The 15,457-nt window shown below is 38.1% G+C and overlaps 1 pseudogene; it reads left to right on the top strand.

Moving 5' to 3' along the window:
• The first annotated feature begins 7,093 nt into the window (after positions 1 to 7,093).
• LOC138324226 (uncharacterized) lies at positions 7,094 to 13,159 on the top strand (annotated as a pseudogene).
• Positions 13,160 to 15,457: the final 2,298 nt, after the last annotated feature.

Here is a 15,457-nt window from a genome sequence, read left to right as displayed (position 1 = left end):
CCATAGAACTAGTCATTGACCACAGCACTAGTCACTGACCATAGCATTAGTCACTGACTCCAGCACTTGTCACTAACTACGGGTCTAGTCCCTGACCATAGCACTAGTCACTGACCATGGCACTAGAAACTGACTACGGCACTAGTCACTGACTAAAGCACTAGTAACTGACCACAGCACTAGTCACTGACTCCAGCACTTGTCACTGACCACACCACTTGTCACTGACCACACCACTAGTCACTGACCACACCACTAGCACTAGTTACTGCTGAAGTCACTGAAACGTCTGTAAGGGAAATCTTCATTCCTTAACTACACTTATTCACTTTTTCTAATACAAGGCCAGTTGATGCAGATAACACTTCATAATACATACCTGAATACTTGCGCACTGACCACTGCACTTGTCACTGACTACAGTACCAGTCACTGACCATAGCACTAAACACTAATTATAGCACTAGCCACTGACCATAGCACTAGTCACTGACCACAGCACAAGTTACTGACCAAAGCACAAGTCACTGACCATACCACTAGTCACTGATCATAGCATTAGTCACTGACCACACCACTAGTCACTGACCATAGCATTAGTCATTGACCATACCACTAGTCACTTGCCATACCACTAGTCAATGACTTAGGCACAAGTCACCGAACACAGCACTAATCACTGACCACGGCACTGGTCACTGACCATAGCCCTAATCACTGACCACAGCGCTGGACACTGACCATAGCACTGGTCACGGACCATAGCATTAGTCACTGACTATACCACTAGCCACTGACTAAGGCACTAGTCACCGAACACAGCACTAATCACTGACCACGGCACTGGTCACTGACCATAGCACTAATCACTGACCACAGCGCTGGACACTGACCATAGCACTGGTCACGGACCATAGCACTAGTCACTGACCATAGCACTAGTCACTAACCATAGCACTAATCACCGACCATAGCAATAGTCAATGACCATACCAATAGCCATTGACTAAGGCACTAGTCACCGAACACATCACTAGTCACTGACCACGGCACTAGTCACTGACCATACCACTAGTCACTGACTACAGTACTGGTCACTGACTACAGCACTAGCCACTGACCACAGCACTAGTCACTGACCACAGCACTGGTCACTGACCATAGCACTAGTCACTGACCACAGCACTAGCCACTTACCACAGCATTAGCCACTGACAACAGCACTATTCACTGACCACAGCACTAGCACTAGTTACTGAACGTTTGTAAGGGAAATCCTCCTTCCTTAACTAAACTTATTCACACTTTCCAATACAGGGCCGTTGATGCAGATAACACTTCATAATACATACCTGAATGCTTTCGATTGGTGAAGAAATTACTTGCAAAATATTTTAAAAGTCCATTGTATTATGTAACAGAGAAAGCACTTTGATCCAATCCGTTCAATACCAACAGAAAAATATGCTGCTCTTGCATATTTTACGATTTTTTTTCTACTAGACATCCGCGTACGGTCTGATTAACGAATTCTGTCTATTTGGGGATGAGAGGAAGACAAGCCAATCCCGCAGGAGCTGTGTGATAAGGTGTTTTGATACCAACAACAGCACATTGTTCGATTTTAATGAAATCTTCCTTAAAGGTATCAAATCGGTGATATGTTCAGCATAGTGAAACTAAAATAGAATTTAATTAACTTTCATTATTTAAATAAAAGGTACTACCTGCATAGGAGAGTGATACTCGGCACTATCGCCCTCTGATACAGGTAGTAGTTACTTTTTATAGAAAAGTATAAAATACAAAAAAAGTTTCACCGTCGTGAGGTTTGTTTGTTTGATTGATTAATTAACGTCCTATTAATAGCCAAGGTATGTTAGGACGGTCTCTCATGTATGCGGTGTGTAGTGCGATGTGCGTGTTTTGGAGTAGTGGAACTCTTGCCCATCTTATAGTGTTATATCACTGAAGCATGCTGTCGATGACACCAGGCAACACACCCTACCCGGTCACATTATACTGACAACGGGCGAACCAGTCATCCTACTCTCTGTATGCTGAGTGTTAAGCATGAGCAAAAACTATAGACTATTATAGACTATTTATAGACTTTGGTGTGTCTCGTCCAGGGAACAGAACCCAAAGACTACGTCACAGAGGCGAGCACTCAACAGAAGGCCAAAAATGAGGCGGTGTCAAGGGAGACGCTAGGAAGAATAAAGTCCGTTAGGAAGAAGAGAAAAGATAAGATCCTAAATTTAATCGCCTTTTACGATCATGCAGCAGTATCAAGGTGAGTAATTCGATTGGCCCGGTAAAACGACCCAATTTCGGGGAAAACCTGTTTATGAAATAACCGTTCAAGTTATGCGGTCCTTAATGTCCTAGTGTCATTTTTTCCACAACTAACCCCAGGGGCCTGAGGGGTGAGGCCAAAAGGGATCAAATAGGTTAAACTTCAAAATTCTTCTGAAATTTCAGAAATGGTAGAATCAAATACTATCCATAGACGGAAAGCCTTAAGGTCCATTTCAACAAAAAAAAATGTTAATTATATTACCTTGGGGTTTCGCGTTTCCTCCTAGGGAGGGGATCAAGTTTACTATACTTGATATAGGAAAAACACATTTTTGAGCATTATGTGGTCATTTGTGATAGGAAATAAGTCAAATGTTGAATGAAGAATTATCAGTATGAATGGCCATTGAATCATATTAGCCACGACTGACCCACAGGAATCTGAGGGATGTGGCCAAAATGGGTCAAATATGTGAAAACTTCGATTTTTTTTTTTTTGAAATTCCAGAAATGATAAAATCAAATACTCTTCATAGATGGAAAGGTCTAAAGGTCTTTTACAAAAAAGGTGAATTATATGACCATGGGGTCTCTAGTTTCCCTCTTGGGAGGGGTCAAGTTTATTATAGTTTATATTGGAAAAGCACATTTATGAGCATTATTAGCACAATTTTCATAGGAAATGAGTCAAACTTTGTTGGAATTATTAGCCTGAGATAGCAGTTAAAAACCATATCCATATTGGTCCTGACCGACCCCAGGGGCATAGGGGCGGCGCTAAATGGGGTCAAAATGACTAACTTTTAAAAATGTTTTTTTCTGAATTCACACATTTGATGGAACTAGATACTCTTCACGTGTTAAAGGTCGGAACCAGATACTCTTCATAGGTCAAAAAGTCTTAAGGCCCTTCACATAAATTGTGAATTTCATAGCACTGGGATCTCAGATTTTCCCCTCGGGAGGGGATGAAATTTACTATATCTTAAATAGGAAAAACACTTTTATGAGCATTATTTGGTTACAATTATTACCTAGTATTTTAACATATCCATGTACGTCCTCATTGACCCCCAGGAACCAGTGGGGCGAGGCCAAACGCGGTCAAAATGGCTAATAAAATCTTATGAATTCACAGATTTGATGACACCAAATACTCTTCATTGATTAAAAAGTCAAAGTTATAAAATCACTGACTAATTTCAAGGGCCTGATAGGTCAATATATAGTTTTTATATGTTTTTGTTTTTATTCTGAAGCCGAACTCAGGTGACAGCTAAGGTCCAGGGGCCTCTTGTTGATAAAGTCCTATCAGAAATCTCACTAATTAGCCTGTACTTGGCAGGTAGGGCGTTAGAATGATACATGCCCTGCTTGTAAGGCGCTAGAATTGTACTTGCTGCCCGTATTGTATGATCGTAAAGGCGACTAAATTTAGGATATTCTCTTTTTTTCTTCCTCCTTACTGACTTTATGTTTCCTAATGCCTCCCTTGGCACCGCCTTACTTTTGGTCTTAAGTTGAGCGTCCCCTGGCCGAGACACAGCACAGTCTATTAGAGTGGTAGTTTCTGCTCTTGCTTAGTGCTCAGCAAACAGGGAGTGTGACGACTGGTTCGCCCGTTGTCAGAATAATGTGACCGGATGGGGAGTGTTGCTTGGTGTCTTCGGCGGCATGCTTCAGTGATATAGCAACTATAAAAAGGGCAAAAGATTCACTGTACAAGACACAAAACGAAAATACCGCAGTCTCCCAAAACATGCACTTCACATACGCCACACAGTGCATACATGGAAGACCGTCCTTATGACTCTGGCTGTTAATAGGACGTTAAAATAATCAATCAAACAAGAGTTATACCTGCTGCCCCTATTTCATGATCTTAAAAGGCGACTTAATTTAAGATCTTATCTTTTCTCTTCTTTCTTACAGACTTTATTCTTTCTTACGTCCCCCTTGATACCGCATCACTTTTGGCTTTCTGTAGAGTGCTCGCCCCGGTGAGGTAGGCTTTGGGTTCCAAGGTAGAGAATGTACGTGACAAATATTACTAAGAGAACATCACAAGTTCAGCCTCGCGGTAAGTTATCTGTGTTTGTGGCTATATCAAACAACTTATTTATTATCTATATCGCAACAGATCGTAACATTCAGGAATCATCGACTGTTAATAGATTTTTTGTAAAATGTGTCGGTTTTTTCAATAATTCAAAGACAAACATCGTAGAATCGTAGATTTTTTGACATTGTTTTCGTGAGGACTTTAGCGAGGAAATCAAGCAAATTACCTCTTAAACTACGTTTCTTATTCTACTATGATTATAAATCATACCAAACACGTTTACAACCAAATTTGTGAAAAAATGAGCTAAAACAACTTGTAGAGTGAACTTTAGACAAAGAGGACATCGTTAGGACACAAACAAAACAGTGTTGACGTTAGGACATTCTCGATGTTTCAAGCATGACTTTTCTTTGCATGAATTTCACAAAATGAAACGGAAAAGTAACCGCAGTCTCCATAGGACAAAAGGCAAGCGATCTTTGCCTAGGAACAATTTACCTCAAAATGACTTGGAGGAACTCAAAGCAATAGTTTCTCCTTTAAAATTGCCTTATCATTAAAGAATGCGGTTAAATATCCCTTCTCCTGCAAGGAAGATTTTGTCTGGGAAGCATGTCTGTTATTTTAAGACACCAACTAAAGTGAAGACACCAACTGTACATAAAGAACAAAAACACCAGGCTATCTATAATTCACCTAAGTTGAAGAAATCACTAGTATAACTTTTTGGTAAAGATTCTGACCTCCAATTCACAGTTCAAACTTGTTTGAAATCGGCTCCACCGAAGATATTCCAGATGGTAGTCCGATCGATATGACTCAACCGTGCTGTTTAGAGGAAGCAACCTTTGATGAAGAAGTAAGTGAAAGGACACAACTAGCACCTATTGTGTTTGCCGAACTGAAAAAAACAAGGCATAGAAAACGTGCTTTTAGACTTCTTTCACTTGGTTTCTGAGAATGCCGTTCCAATAAAAAATATCTCATTCCTTCTCTGGATTTATTCAGACATAATGAATGAGGCAGCAAAAGATCTGTCTAGTGTTTCAAGTGTTTATCTCCTTCGACGGAAAGAAACTAAAACAAGGGCTAACAAAGTCTAGCGGAGATATAGACTTGCTAGGATTTGAGGATAGCGCGCATCGTTGGAATCGAGGCAGATGCAACTAAATCAATATACCCTCATCGTGACAGATGTCATTTTAAGAGTATCATCATACCAAAATGATGCTGATTTGACACATTTTCAAAGCACCGACAAGGAAGTTATCCATCAAGCTCTATTGAAGACACTTATGTCACTAGGCATTTATGCGAAGGGGTGTTTTCGTGAGAAAAAAGAATATGCCAAAAATAAGTTCATCGAACGGTCCGCAACGGACAATTTGTTTATGTCATTAGCGCAATCAAAGCGTTTTAAGTCACCTGAGACGAGGTCTCAACTGACCTTTTCTAATCGCCTTTTGTCCGGCGTCGTGCATTGTGTGTCCGTAAAAAAATTACATTTTCGACTTCTTCTCCAAAACCACTGAAGCAATTTCAGTGAATTTTTTGCAAACCTTCTAAAGCATAAGGCCAATCAAAATTGTGAATTATGTGACCCCCACCCCCCAAGGGGCTTTGGGAGGGCCCAAAAGGGGTAAAATTGGCGGGGGAAAAAAAATCAAAAATCTTCTTCTCCACTCACAGATGTGGTAGAATCAAATACTCTTCATAGATAGAAAGGTCTTAAGGTCCTCTACAAGAATTGTAAATTATATGACCCTGGGGTCTCTGGTTTCCCACTGGGGAGGGGGTTAATTTTACTAAAGTTTATATAGGGAAAAAACATTTTTGAGCATAATTTGGTTATTTATGATAGGAAATTAGTCAAATGTTGCAAGAAATATCCCTATGAAATGGCCATTTAAGGTCTTTCATGGGTAACAAAATCGTAACGCTTCGGATTTAGAGGAATCCCAGATTGAGTTATCGTTCTTTGTGGAAATCATCAGTAAATCAAAATGGCGTACCAGCGTTACCGCCGAGGCCGCTTTGCGTCTTTGTCTAAACCAAAACGCAATAAGAAGAAAGGGAATGATATAATTATCGAACATAACTATGTAAGTGGGCACGTTTGTGTCGAGGACGCGTGTAATTCTAAAACATGTCCTTTGTTCGTCGAAAAAGTACATAAAACAACGTAAGTAGTACAAGTTGGCGCGAGGGTCGTCCAGTTCCCTGTCCTTATTGAAAACCTTCAATCATGCAAACACTGCAGACTAGGTCCAATACCACTGACTTCGCAGAATGTTTTAGGGGAAATGAAAAAGGACTAGGTGGTTATCTGTATGTGAAATGTCAGAACGCTGATTGTTTTGAGGTGAACAACATCCCATACGGAAAAACTTATCATCAGAATGAGAAAAGAACTAGAAAGCCTTGCTTCCCCATCAATACTAAACTGGGCACAGGTATGTGTTTATGTGAATACTTATGTAATCGGTAATTTAAACGTGTTTCATTAGCATAATGAACTGATGAATTGGTCAAGTGTGTCAAGCTAGATCAGAATATGATTAAGATTAGTGTATCTATATCATTTGATTTATTTATATAAAAGATTTAAACATCACTCCTTTATCTTTTATGTAAAGCACTTTGTTGTCTTAAATTTTAGTTTCCATAATCCCATTATTATATATAGGCCTACAATGATCTGATGATATAAATTTTATCTTATTACAGCAATGATAGACAGCATTGGTGGCCCAGGTAGAGTCAACAATTTCCTGTCCACTCTTAATATACCTATTATAAATGACAAGACTCTGAATGAAATAGAAAGAAGGGCTGGTGATGTTATAGAGACTGTGTCTAAGGAAATCACAAGAAAGGCTGCTTCTGATGCCTATAAAATGGAGATGGCGTAAGTATTACCATTATAATGTCCTTTGGCAATATGTTATAACTGTTTTTACCATATCCTTAGTTTCAAAGTCATGAAAGTTAATTCTACTAATCAAAAAAAAAGAGAGAGAAAAACATCATTAACAAAGGTAATTAAATAAATCATAAAAAATGCTATTAGCAGCGAGTGGCATTGAATCAATATCACTTCATATTTTATATTTTCAGTGATATATCTGCTAAAGAGTCTGACAACGCAACAAAACTTATGGATGATCTTTATGACAATGACCTCGGAGTTGCCATTTTGTCAGATATAGCAACACCTACAAAGTAAATAGAGCTACTAAGATCACAATATATTTTGATGGTTTAATTAATCAATGATTTATTTTGGGGCACTGCAATTTTAAAATGTCTGTCAGTTTATGCCCAAAAAGAAAGTGCCATTAGAGAGGAGAAACTTCAAATCCTGTTGCTTGGTTAAAAGTTATATGACAAAGGGAATTTAGACATTTTAGTGATCAAGATACATTTATGATACAGGAAATTTAGCTTTTTTGAACATGTTCACTGTGGGCTTTGAATGTTAAAACAAACTTTTTAATTGCAGAGAGCTGCTGTTGAAGAAGCAGGAACATGAGTCTGATGGAGAACCTGAGGTACTTCGGCTAGTAAATGAAGGCATTCTGTCTGTTGAGATTTCTTCTACAGAAATAGGAACCCCACCATGTGCACACGACTTGCCTCTAGATGACCAGTCTATGTAGGTTGTAAAGTTAATATTATTATTTTTGCTGTAAGGGTCCATAGTACTGAAATAGTCTTAATGGTGATAAACTGATACTGTTTTTCCATACAAAAGAGTAGAGACATTGAATCTGATTCATGTATATGTCTTGTAGTCACAAAAACGTCTTTGTAATATTGAAATTTTGATACATGATTCACAATGGTCTATGTAATTTTGGTGATAATACTTTTCAAATGATTGACGCTATGCCATTTGCCCATTTTATGTTGTTTTTTTTCTCTAATCTAAAACATTATTAATAAACTTTATTTATTTTACATCGATTGAGAAACAAGTTATACAACTTACGTAAATCACTCTCGATGGCCCATGTAAGCGCTAGGGGTCTTAGTTTGGGAGGAAACCGGAGTGCCCGGAAAAAACCCATGTGATCGGGCAGGTGACCCCTAACCTTTTCACGTCCGAGTCAGGGATCGAACCCTGGCCGGCTTGGTGAATTGCGAGTGGCTTAACTACTACATCACCCGATCACTCTCATCTATGCCAACATTTAGTGAAAATCTTTTCATTTCAGCAATGATTGTACTGCTACCCTATCTGCTACTCCATCTGAAACTTTGCCAGTATCCACACAGACTGACCCATCGCCTGTTACCACACCAACCAATCAGTCTTTAAATCATGTTGCCCGTATGCATCGAAAGTCAAGCATTAGCCGTCAGAGATAACAGCAGGAAAAGAGTGAAGTTGGATTCAAAGTTTGAATGCAAAACAAGGAAAGGCATGTCATGTGCGGTGGATATGGCATGGCACAAACGGGGATTTGACAGCCTTACTGGTAATTATATTTTAGTACAGTGTGACTACATTATCAACAGTAAATACTTACTTTATAGAAAATAGTTCTGTATAACTCATTACAGCTACCAGAAGAGGCCCAAAAGGCCTTAACGGTCATCTGACTACATTGGCAATAGAAAAATTAACTATATATGGTTTCAATTTGTCAGGACCATGTCAGGATCATTTCCAATTTCTTTCAAAATTTTTATTTCAAACAAGAGGCCCAAAGGCCTTAACATATCGGAAATTAATTAGATATAGTGTCATGGTAGCCATCTTTAATTTGAGATCAACCAGCGATGTAACAATACTTTTTCGGGACCATGTCAGGATCATTTCATGCAAGTTTCAGCCAAATTGCACCGGTAGAACTTAAGAAGTTCAAAATGTGTTTTCAAGATGGCGGCAGTGGCGGCCATCTTGGATTTCAGATCGACCCGGAAAATAAAAACACTTTGTCGGGACCATGTCAGGATCATTTCATGCAAGTTTCAGCAAAATCGTACTAGTAGAACTTAAGAAGAAGTTCAAAATGTGTTTTCAAGGTGGCGGCCATCTTGGATTTCAGATCAACTCGAAAAATTACAACATTTTGTCAGAACCATGTCAGGATCATTTCATACAAGTTTCAGCTAAATCGCACCGGTAGAACTTGAGAAGAAATTCAAAATGTGATTTCAAGATGGCGGCAGTGGCGGCCATCTTGGATTTCGGATCGACCAGAAAAATAACAAGACTTTGTCGGGACCATATCAGGATCATTTCATGCAAGTTTCAGCAAAATCGCACCGGTAAACCTTGAGAAGAAGTTCAAAATGTGTTTTCAAGATGGCGGCTGTGGCGGCCATCTTGGATTTCGGATCGACCCGAAAAATAACAAGACTTAATTACACTTGGTATAAAGGTATGCAATACAGTGTTGGATTTGACAGATTTTGCTGTTAGTATAGTTTACAACAATTTAGCTGTGAATAAGACCATTTCATTCTACTTTTCAGCACACACCTTTTTCAAACAAAATATGGGAAAAATAGTGGTTAGCCACAGGACATGTGGGGTAATTGGTGGAGACGAAAAAGACCAGTGAGGCCAGTCAGGAAACACAGATGTGTAAACAACCATAAAGGAAGTGCTAGGAGTATGGAGTGTGTAAGCGGAGTTCAAGGTGTTAAGGAAGTTATTCAAGAAGGAACCCCGGTTGATGTCCTTGAAGGTGATGGAGTCAACACACTAATGTCTCGTCTTCGTCCAGACTTAAATATTAATGTTAAGAAGCGTTACGATAAAAAACACATTGTTAAGAACATTGGAAAAAGTTTGTATGCAATGCAGAAACTGGCGAAAAAGCTTAGCAAAAGTGTGATTGTTCACATACAAAATGTTTTAAATATGCATTTGCTAAAAATCAAGACAACAAGAGGAGTTGAAAGAGAACATTCAGCGCTAATTCCACACCAGTTTGGAGACCATACATTGTGCAAGGCACGTTTTTATGGATACATGAGGAAGCCAACTGAAAAATACTAGCATCGCAGTCTGCCATATAAAAGAAAGATACGACAAGATTTAGAGAAACTTTTTGAACCAGTTATTTCAAATGCTGAGCAGTATACAAATTTAGGTTCCTCACAGCAGTGTGAACATGCTAATAGGGAGGTTACTCTCAGGGCTCCCAAATCATTACAGTATGGAGATTCTGAGTCACTTGACTATCGAGTCGATGCCACCGCATCATTCATTAATGATTTGTTTGTTTGTTTGATTAATTAACGTCCTATTAACAGCTATGGTCATGTAAGGACGGCCTCCAATGTATGCGGTATGTTGCGTGTTTGTTGTGCGTGGTGCGTGTTTTGGGAGACTGCGGTATATTCATGTTGTGTCTTCTTGTATAGTGGAACTACTGCCCTTTTTATAGTGCTATATTACTGAAGCATGCCGCCGAAGACACCAAGCAACACATCCAACCCGGTCACATTATACTGACAACGGGCGAACCAGTCGTCCCACTCCCCGTTTGCTGAGCGCTAAGCAGAAGCTGAAACTACCACTTTTATAGACTTTGGTGTGTCTCGGCCAGGGGACAGAACCCAGAGCCTTCCTCACAGGGGCGAACGCTCAACTCAAGGCCAAAAGCGAGGCGGTGCCAAGGGAGGCATTAGGAAAGATAAAGTCGGTTAGGAAGAAGAGAAAAGATAAGATCCTAAATTTAGTCGCCTTTTACGACCATGCAATAGGGGCAGCAGGTACAATTCTTACTGAAGGGCGCAGCTACATTTCTCAGGTCATTTGATAATCCTTTCTTATCAATGTGAGCACTATCTCTTGATAACATTAATCTATGAAAAGATTAGGCCTTCATGGGTCGATTGTTTATCTCTGGAAACTTGTGAAACAAAATAAACCTAACCAAGTCAACAAATAGTGCTCAAATGATTTAATAGTATTAAATTGTTCTATACATTGCAATGCAGGGTTTACGTTGATTGTTTAATTGTTTCAAAAATGGTGTGTTATTTAGAATAAATGGGGTCCTCATTATAATTGTAATGATCTTTAAAAAGGACATGGTGATGATACAAAGCAAACCCTGCTGCAGTCATATATATGTTTTATGTCATAATACTGTTCAATTCAGCATTTGAATGGTTTTTTTCTGTTTTGTTGGTTTTACTTTTTTTATTTTTCGTTCCACTAATTTGTTTTTTTCACCGTTTCAGTTTAAGAATTTGTTCTTTTCCAATTCAAACTACATTTAATGATTGGTTATTCAGTGATTATGTCAGTTGGCCTATGAATTAAAGATACATATTTATATGATAAATACCTGTAAATTAAGTTTTTCTTTTAGAGATCAAATGACAATTTATCGCAAATATTCTTTTATTGAAAGCATGGCCTTTGCTTCTATAAAATCACAGGTATTGGCAAATATATCAATTTCTGTTTTGGTGTCAAAATGACTTTTGTAAGTAATTGTATCATAAAGAAAGTGTTTATATGATTTTATATATTTTTTTCGCAATCATATTATCTTATCTTATTATGGCAATTATACTTGTTGTTGATCTCTGACTAATGATATGCATTTTAGGCCAATGAAAAAGCTGGTTTATCTCCTGGACACCACACTGTAAAATATGCTGAAAAGACACTGAGGCAGAGAAGGCAGTCGTAGGCCAGAACACAGCTTCCTTCAACCAAACGTCGACGACTAGTTTTGGAGCAGGAGAGGGTTATTACTCAAGGTGCACAGGAAACACTTGAGGGGGATTCTTATGAGTCGGGTAAGAGATCTGTGAAAAAAACCCTCAAAATTCATTATGTACATGTATTTATTTTGACAAGTCTAGTTCAAAATACACTCATGGAAGTAATGGTAAGGTCTCATTCACGTCTTCCCAAGAGCTGTCTCAACACATTGATACCCTGAGGAACTGTTTATGCTTGTAAATCTTATATTGTATTTTCAATTTTCTAGGTATTGGACTCGACACAGAAACAGATATTGAAGCATTACCAGACGCAGTAGCACCTGGGAATTTTTCACCAGTAGAATTACCATCCCCTGACAGTGCAGCATTGGTTACATTTGATTTGGAGACAACAGATCTAAGTGAGTATCTGCAATTTATTAAACATCAGAAGGAATACAAATTTTATTTTCACCCACCATGAAATGGGATATGTTTGAAGCAAAATTACTTTTAAGGATACATTTTCTCTTGCATAAAGCCAATTCCCCAATTGTCCATTGGTGAAACAATAGAATATAAAATTACTTTAGTTCATAAAGTATTTGATAAATATGATATCGATTGATAAGTTGATTGATATTATTTTGAGAATAACTTGTTATAAAGTTTTGTGTAGTGTATAAATACATTCCTGTTTTTCCCAGTTCAAGGAAGACGGATGCCACATATCACACAGATAGCAGCTGTGGAGCTCAATAGCGGTGAAACCTTCAACAGATACTTGTGGCCGAAAGCACCCCAAAAAAGTGCTGCAAAAGCAATTACAAGAATCATAGCAAACGAGGATGGAAGCATGTCTGTGGATGGCAGGATGATGAAGCCCGACAGCATACAGACAGCGGCATCAAGATTCATGAACTGGATGGGGAAGTTCCATAATGTTTTTCTAATGTTTTTCATAAAGAACAGGAACTGTGTGATATTGTCACAGGCTTTCTAGACAGTATTCATCTTTTCAAAAAGACATATCCAGGGCAGAAGTCATACGAACATGGAAGACCTTTTCCACTCTGTGTTATTGCAGATGTGCAGGCTTTAGGAAACTTGTAAGCGGCACAAACCTTTCCAAAAGTGACATACTACCTTTTTGTTTTTCACCCAAGGCTGTTCTGTGCCAGCTGAACTATAACAATGAAAAGGCTAAAAACTAAAAAAAATTTTTTTTTTTTTTTTTTTTTTTTTTTCAAAATAAATGTTTATTTATAATAAGCATAACAACAAAATACACATCTGTCCTCTCACAGGAGGAGACTTATTCGTCGTTCGCACTTTCAATCACGCACATACCTTACGTTCATAAATGGTATTATGTAACCTTAAATGTAAGGGAGATAATAGACTAACCGGAAGTTCATATTTTCACGTGGGCGTACATCTCCCACACGTGGCCGATAATACACGTGGAAATATTATCAGTGTTTGGATGGTCACACGTGTTTAGTCTCTTTACAATACTGCTATTTTTGGTAAGTACACAATTTTTTTTACATTTTTAATTGCTGTTGCTGAATCCATACTATCACAGGGACCTGGGAAGTACGTTTGCATTGCCTAAAAAATTCTATCAAAATGCATGAAACAACTGAAAAAATCGCGGGATCAGGGTTGACACTATACCATCTTCAGGCAATGTATGAAACGTGATGGTGAGGATGGACTAAGGAACACTTTCATGTTAAAGTGTACACGGAACGGAAAAAAATGTATGTTGTTCTGTTTGATCTTCTGACAAGAACGCTGAAAACCGCATCAAAATCGGCCGCTTCAGTACGTACCGAGATACCGCCCTCCGAAATGCTCGATTTTTACCTGTATATCGACTGGTAATCAGGGAATCGGCCGCTCACGCTGATGTGGGGAATAAGCGGATGTGACTTCACGAGGACACCGGCAGTGGGGTTATAAAACAAAGATGGACATATATGTATTCCTGAAATGGGGTTACGAGAATTTGAATAAATATATATATAGTATACACTTATGACGACGATTTAAATATATATATAATAGGAAATATTGCAACTGAAATCAGGCTAAATACATTAGTAGATTAGCGGGAATATGTATATGTTATATATTTTTCTGGTATAAGCCAGGTGTACCTTGTGTAAAAACTTGCAACTAGAGATCTTATCTCTGTTTAACAGCTTTCTAAATTATCAAACCTCGGGAATATTCAATTTTCATAATGTGATCTAAAAAGAGACAAATTCGCAAAATGATGGTCATATAATTATCCATTTGAATATGTTTATGTAAAATAAAAATTCACTAGGCCTATGGATTTCAAGAATCGGCATAACGAAGAGGAAATATGTTAAATGTATTTCATACAAGTACCACCGATGTAATATCCAGCTCCTGTGACAGACAAAGAAGGCTACAACACAGGACAACTGTCAATTTCCATTCAAGATAAATATTGCCTAATAAAGTAATCGATAAGCAAACATTCAAGTACAGACCAATCTTTTTGTGAAAATTTGCTTTACTAAAGTGATAGCACTGTACTGAGCTACATTTTAGGTTCTACACTTTTACGAGGCAAGCATACCAACACAAAAAGGAAGATCTGACTGACATCATGAAAACAGGTTAAAAAATATTTCAATAACATAAAATTGAAACTTACATAAATAGTTTGAGTCAGTGGTTTTAAAGTGGGTCTGTCAGGTTTAGGCAAATAATCAATATTTTATTTTAGGCCTAACTGATAAACATATGGCATATATTAAGGGGCCCTGCTTTAGTTAGAGTCTGATACATCCTTATTGTGGGTCAGTCATTTATCAGGGCCTTTCCTGACTTTCCAGTTTTCTAGTTGTGCATGCATGTACATACTTGTGCTTATTATGCCTTTGTGTTTTTGGTAATTATTGTTCATCCGTGAAATTTAATAGATAATTGTATATTACCCTTTGTAATATTTTCCTATTTTGATTTTTACAGTGAAAGGAAATATGAAAAGAGGCCAGCAACTGGGGGAGCTGAAAAACTGCAAAATTGTGAAGCTGTGTTATGCAAGTTACAGCATTTATTGATCAATTATAGGTAGAATGCAAATGGTTCAGATGTCATCAATGGATCAGCTTAGCATCCAGAAAGTTGATCATGGGAACTGGCATTGACATGAACACAGCTTAATTTGAAAAGGCAATTTTCAATGACACCAACTTGTTAGATGACAAGCCTTGTTGGAAAAAGTGTTTTTTATCCCACAACAAAAGACTGAACATTTATATCAACTGGAAGACAGGAAATGGACTTTGATATCCAGTAGTGAATCTAGTGTTGAAATAATAAGGCAAAATTAAGGCATAGATAGTTGAAAGCTTAATGAGTCACACT

The sequence above is a fragment of the Argopecten irradians genome, chromosome 5 (genome assembly GCF_041381155.1).
Source record: "Argopecten irradians isolate NY chromosome 5, Ai_NY, whole genome shotgun sequence".
Classification (NCBI taxonomy): domain Eukaryota; kingdom Metazoa; phylum Mollusca; class Bivalvia; order Pectinida; family Pectinidae; genus Argopecten; species Argopecten irradians.
The sequence above is the reverse complement of the archived record's forward strand: the minus strand, read 5'-3'. Positions and strand labels throughout refer to the sequence as shown.